Source organism: Solanum tuberosum, unplaced genomic scaffold (assembly GCF_000226075.1).
Source record: "Solanum tuberosum cultivar DM 1-3 516 R44 unplaced genomic scaffold, SolTub_3.0 scf00009, whole genome shotgun sequence".
Lineage (NCBI taxonomy): Eukaryota > Viridiplantae > Streptophyta > Magnoliopsida > Solanales > Solanaceae > Solanum > Solanum tuberosum.
This window is the reverse complement of record NW_006238935.1, coordinates 670,823-677,487: the sequence shown is the minus strand read 5'-3', so window position 1 is coordinate 677,487 and position 6,665 is coordinate 670,823. Positions and strand designations below refer to the sequence as shown.

The following is a 6,665-nucleotide window of genomic DNA, read 5'->3' as shown; positions in this document are numbered from 1 at the left end:
GTGTAGAGAGACCATTGAAAATTTATTGTAATAATAAATTTGCTGAGGTATATTTCAAGAATAATCTAAATTTCTCAAAGTCAAAGCACATTTGCATTAAATCTCTAGTTGTGAGGGAAACAATTTAGAAACGTCTTATATCAATTGATCATGTTAGTACAAACTCGATGATTGCAGATCCGCTCACGAAAGGTTTGCCGCCTAAAGTGTTTCATGTGCATGTGGCACATATAGGTTTTGTCAGATTCGATGATGAGTCATTTTAGTAGGAGTTTTGGATTTTATTTATTCTTTTGACATGTTAAAGTTTATTTTCTGTAAAGATTAAAGTTTTATGAAATTTATTTTTTTATTAATAATTTTAAAAAATAAAGATATTAACTTTCTATTGTGATACTATCTAAAGTGGAAGAAATTGATTTTGGACTATTCAAATTATAAAGTAGGACCAGTAGGAAATACATATGACATAGATCCTTTTACACATATTTTTTATATTTGATTTATGTCACTGTATTACTGATATTTGTGATTATTGATGGGTTTAGTTACAAATATGTGTTACAAAAATTTCTTTGATCCTATATTGGTATTATGATGGATCAAATTGTTTCGAGATATTTCAATTAAGGTAGCAAAAGTTTGTGCACAGTAAAATTTCATCTATGTACGGTTCAAAAATGTATGTGGTCCAAGTGTTTACATTTTATGAATTCACATATTTTTATATTTTATTATTACACAGAAATGTGATGGTGAGGACGACCACTGGCAAAACAGTTATTATACCAATCGTACAAGGGCAAAAATGTAATTATAATTTGTTAGCCATCATAAAGATTTTTTATGTTCATTCTAGAAGCTTTACTTCACTCTAGAAGTATCTTCATCTCTCCACTCTCTCACTCTCCGCCATAAAATCTCATTACAATGTGAGTATCACCGATCTCCTTACTCCTCCATGGCCAAATCCTCAAGGGGCTACCCTCCATTGTTACCATCGAAACCAATCGAATTCAAACACAAACCACTACTACTCAAAATCAAACACCCAACCCCAATTAATTTTGACTCCGACTGAATCAAACCCTTCAAACGAATCTCGAATCACCCATTTTTATGAAAATTCTCTGATTTTTTTAACCAAGGTATGAATTGATGCTTCCTTTTTGGGGTTCTATGGAGCAAAATTCTTTTCACTTTCTTAGTTAGATATTATGATTCTATCTTGTATTTCTTTCAATTCTATCTCTATTAATGTTTATTTTGGTCTTTATTAAGGGGATTGGGGATTGAAACTACATTAAAGAGTTAGTTTGATCAAGGTGGAAGAGTGTGTAAATTGACTGGAAACTACATCGGAGGAATTGCAACTGGGTAAGTATTAATGTTTCTTCAATTTTGATGCTTTGTTTCAGATCTTTTTGAAGTGTAACTTGGTTGCTTCTTTGATGAAAATGTTTGTCCTTTCATAAAGACAATAGATACTTATTTATTCAAATCTTTATTTAGATGTTAGAAAATTGAATTAAACAAGAAGCAATTTGTAGCCAGGTTGAACCAACAACTTGAATAGGGATTCTTCTTCATGTTCTTTTTTCACTTGAAACTTTTATAGTACTTCTTAATGTTAGTGTATGCGCTTTTAGGTCAAGAGGAATTCTGCATTCTAAGCTATTTCAAAGTCGAAACGTTGTTACGGAAACTTTGAATCTTGCAAGCTAAAGAATTTTGCATCTACATTGGCTTGAAAACATAATACGATTAGGAATAAAATAAGAGCTTTGTTTAGTGGGATATTTTGATTATATTTGAAAGTTAATTTTGTTGAAACCTTTCAAATTGGAAATGATTAACATGTCTCAGAAGTCGAGTCATCCAATTATAAAATATCAGTTTATCTCATAAACATTGATATGTTGTACTAGAGGCCTTGAACTTCTCTTTTGCAACTTGTCAATCAATGCAAACTTCTCCTAGATGAAACATATGTATCTTTAAATTTATAGCTCTCTAATTTCTATTTTTGCACTCCTCAGTTTTAGACTTCTTTAGTTGACAATTGTTGTTTTCTTGGTTTTTGAAGGTATATCTAAATGTCTCGCTGCTATATGGTTTCTGAGATAACAAAAGGTTGACTATTAAGTTAGGTATTGTATCTCCAACACATTTGAAATGATAGATCAAAAAAGACTTTGAATTTTGAAGTTCCGAAATGGATTTATATGTCATTATTTATTGTAGAGAAACTAGAAACTATTGTTTTACGAAGGGGAAGAGCTTGTAAATAAGTTGGCAAAGTTGGAAAGGGATGTCAAAGAATGAGAAGGCGCAAGAATTGACTCTGCGACATTTTTAAAAACTGTAAGCTCTTGAACTCTTTTTGATAATTTTTATCCTAAATAGCAGTAGATTTCTTAATATTTGTTTAGGGTACTTCATTTTTGCAACTGGTTGTTGAAATAAATCTCTTATATCTCAACCGCTTGCTGATTATTTGATTTTTATGGCTCTCATTGTTAATATTGTCTTTGTGAATTATGTTGTTCCTCTCTTTTATAATTGAAGATATTGAGAGTGGTAATCAAACTTGTTATAAATTGTATCTCACAATCTTTTCTTTGATCTCATATGAACAGTTCTCCTTTGCACTTTATCGGGTGTGGTTCTCCTTGTAGAAAATTGATATGTTTATAACATGTGACCGATAAAAACAACTTTAGTACACTGGATAGACAACATGCAAAACTATAAGTTACCTATTAGAGATACTGCTTCTCCTCCCTTCAAATCTATTGTCCGAAACTTTAATTTTATCCAATTTCTATTGTATAACTAAAAAGAATATTTCAGGAAGTTCCTTCAAGTATAAGAACACTCAGTTATTACAAGTGTTATTCGACAACTTTGAGTTAACAATGCATAATACATGTGCACAAAGGATATGGGAGTTTTCCTTGCTTAATGTTTGAGTACATTTTCTTTTTGATACACGAGAATGAAATTCAAGCATAAATCTGATTATAATCTAACAAACACTATATTATTTTTGTTTTTCCAAATCTAAAGGCAATTCCTGCTATGGGACTATAAGAGTTGTAAACATCTATTTCACAATTTTTCTTTGTTTCATTTAGAAGAAAACTTTGAATCTTTAGCACATGAAATTAGTATTTATGCGATACTTGTAATGTAACAAAATATGCTTCAAACTATTCGGTGTATGTCTATACAAAAGGCTATCAATCACTTAATGCTATTAACTTTTTGTCCATTATCATTGTGAGTTTCACCCACACAAGTGAAATGCTTCAATTTAATGGTTAGTCTGAGGTAAAATATGTTTCTGACGTCTTGGTTGAATTTATAATGCTTTTAAAATATTTTTTTCCACAGTACAATTGTCTTTAATGTAAAATGTAGACATGGTTAGCATTTTGAGATGAAACCTTTTTATTTTGATGTTGATGCTATATACTTATATTCATAGAAGACTTATCAATGAGAGACTTGATTATATCTCAAAACTTCACACCTTTCTTGGCCATGACTTCAAAATTATTGGATAGAAGTGTTTTTTGGGCATGCAGTGATAAAAGAGAAGAATAAACATAAAGCTTGATTTAGTGTCTTTACACAAAAAAGTAACACATCTTTTAATTCTATAGTTATATTTCTAAATCTTTTAAAATGACTTGATTTAACATTTTAGTTTGTTTTCACATAATAAAAGAAAATTTTGGATATCAAAATTTGATCTGACTTCATGCTTGCCATAAGAAAATGTAGGCAATAATAAGTTATAAGTATTGAACATTGTCTTGGGATAGAATGTTTGGTTACTCTACTATACAACTACATCAATGAGTTTGTCTTTGAACACAAATTTGATGACCTTATTTAACAAGAAAGTGATGAGATTAAGAGACTATTTGATTTAGCTAAGTGTTTGTTGATAATAATAGCAGTTTGTAGTTATATTTATAAAAAAAAACCGTAAAGCACAACTTTACCCTTGGTCATTCCACTCTTCATGTTTCTATATAGTAGAAAAGTCCTCTGTTAAACTTTACTAGCCTGTGCAAATTCTATACTTATAAACTAAATTTCTGAAATAGTTTATATCCATATTTTTGAAAAATAGTAACCTGACATGATACCTTAGTCACAGGGATTATCAGAGAGTTTCATTTTATTGTTGAGTTAGACATATCATGTAAATTACACTTCGACAAAGATACTATAATCTTATGTAGCCATATTCTTTTTATTTGATAAGTTGAAAGTCATGTAAGTGAATCTTTTCGTTGGATCTAGATATGCGAGCTATATTTATACTATATAGAACGATGAGATTAGTTACATGTTTGTTAAAAGTTAATAATTTCATAATGAGGGCATTTAGACTTATACTACGTGTCTTTTTAGATGCGCAGAGTAAGAATGTAGATATGAGCTCTTTTGGAGTATGATGCGTCTGCTCGGCATTTTATAGAAACAAAAGGACTTTCACCAACTCTTGATTTTTAATGGATAATCTAGAAAATTGTTGGAAGGTAAGAACTGTAGCTTTAGTAAATAAATCTTTTTTGTCCATGTCTTATTATGTTTCTAATATTTGAATCTTGTTTTGTGTTGGTGTCTTCACTGTTTCTTATTTCTCTTCGAGTGTATTTTTATGAACTGATTTTATTTTCAAGTTTTTATTCCTTCCATGAAATATTAAAGTTGGAGTAAGTAGTTCGCGTTGAATGAAAGAAATTTTTCAGCTTATCAAGACAACTGCAGCCACTTAAGGATATCAACTTCTATTCTTTTGGAATATACAGAGAGCATCTGCTCAAATTTACTGGTAATGATTCGAGGCATTAATAGATTTTAGAAAATGAATTTTGTCATATTTGATGCGCTATCAACTTCTATTCTAATGAGAAATACAGGGAGCATTTGCTCGAAGTTATCATTCGGAAAATTTGATGTTGTTTCTAATATACTCAGTCTGATCCCACAAGTTGGGAATGTGGAGGGTGGGGCGTACGCAGATCTTACCTCTATTTTTGATGTTGTTTCCGGTAGATCCTCAGCTAAAAAAAAGCATTTTTAAGAACAGGTTTGATAAATACAAGAGTAAAAAGGCTATGCTGAAAATCATTGTATTCGTTCTTCATGTGTACTATGTTCTCTTCTTTGAACTACAATATCAAAGTAGTTGTTCTCTGTGAATGTCTGGATTATTGATTAATCTTAATAAACCGTTAAATGACTAGAAGCCAAAAAATTTCAGTTGATTAAAATGAAACTGAAAAAATTGTTTAAGTAGGACAAACAAAAATATGGATGAAGTACATATTGTTTCTAAATATTTTGGTTAGCCTAATTTAGAGAGTAGCATTGAGAATCACTCTCTTCTGGCAGCTGAAAGCTGGTTACAACTGTATGATTTTTTCTTTTGCAATTTGTGACAATTTACTTTGGTAAATGACAGACCATTGTTAAATGAAAGTGTTGATATGTTACTATTTGAAACTGAATATGATGAGGCATATAATCTTTTGAATTTTAGTCTTTAGTTTACTCAGACATCTGTAATTGGTTTCTTTATCTTCATGATATATTTGCATCAAATTGGTAACTCAGTAATTTAATTTCAAGGGCTTGCTGAATACTTGCAGAAATGTTCACGTGTTATGTCTAGATTAAGTTCAAAAATACCGTGGAGTCAAACTGTACAAATGTGCATGATGGGAGGTCCGAAAAGGGCAGTAGCTTGGAAAGAAGTGAGATATCACTTATCCCTCCCTATAGCTTATACATATCCTATATTATCTTTTGTTTTTATTTTTATTGCAGCTTTGAAACTTTCTTCGAATGGTATTGCTAATGAAATGCGGCTTTCATTTCATGGAATAGTAACACAATAAGATTTTCCCATTCAATGTCATTTGGCAATGATGATGAATCATGGAGGTAACTTCACGGTTGAACAGTTTGTCAGGCTTCATTGTGAAGACATATTGCAAGTTCATTACTTTATCCTCTCCTCGGGATCCAGTTTCAAAATGTACAGAGGTTGTTGATGTACTTAAGCCGAAACTATGATGAATTTATTTATCATGCAAACTTAAAAAAGCAAGAAGCCTAAGTTCATTTGTGAAAATATTCATTGTGTATCATTTGAGTTGAATAACTTGTATTATATGAAGACAAATAACTATCGGAAGAACCAATGAAGTTACTACTATGATACAATGTTATGTTAAGAAATTTCAGCAGAAGCTTGTGATATTTTTTACTTCTGACTGTAAGTTCTTATTTCCTATTTCTTGTTGCTTCAGTAAGTAGTAAACTATATATATACCAGTAGGATAAATTCTCTGATAAACAAAAGCTTATCAATTTCACATATTTTTTTTTAGTTTACTATAAAATGAAGCTTATAAGTTGTTTGGAAAGTTGTATAATGGAGATAGAGATAATAACAGAAAATTAGAAAAACTAAAGCCAAAGCGATTATTGGAAATATTGTAAAATATAAATGTTGGGCCTGTGCCAACGCACAGGCCATACCCTATCTAGTATTAATATATTTGCATATAGATATGTCATCATTTAAAGGAACCAATTTTATAATCTAATAAAGTGTTAAACTATTTGAGGCTAAAAGT

At 30.4% G+C, this 6,665-nt stretch overlaps 1 long non-coding RNA gene across 5 annotated transcripts; it reads left to right on the top strand.

The window, feature by feature from the left end:
• The first annotated feature begins 854 nt into the window (after window positions 1-854).
• LOC102599974 (uncharacterized) lies at window positions 855-6,292 on the top strand. Of its 5 annotated transcripts, none has more exons than XR_366630.2 (6): window positions 855-1,148; window positions 1,282-1,377; window positions 2,087-2,150; window positions 2,245-2,364; window positions 4,429-5,777; window positions 5,851-6,292. It is a non-coding gene; the product is annotated as an uncharacterized lncRNA (long non-coding RNA). The 5 variants fall into 5 exon arrangements; XR_001474006.1 differs by having other exon boundaries at window positions 856-1,148; window positions 4,429-5,110; window positions 5,673-6,292; XR_001474008.1 differs by having other exon boundaries at window positions 857-1,148; window positions 4,429-4,852; window positions 5,673-6,292.
• Window positions 6,293-6,665: the final 373 nt, after the last annotated feature.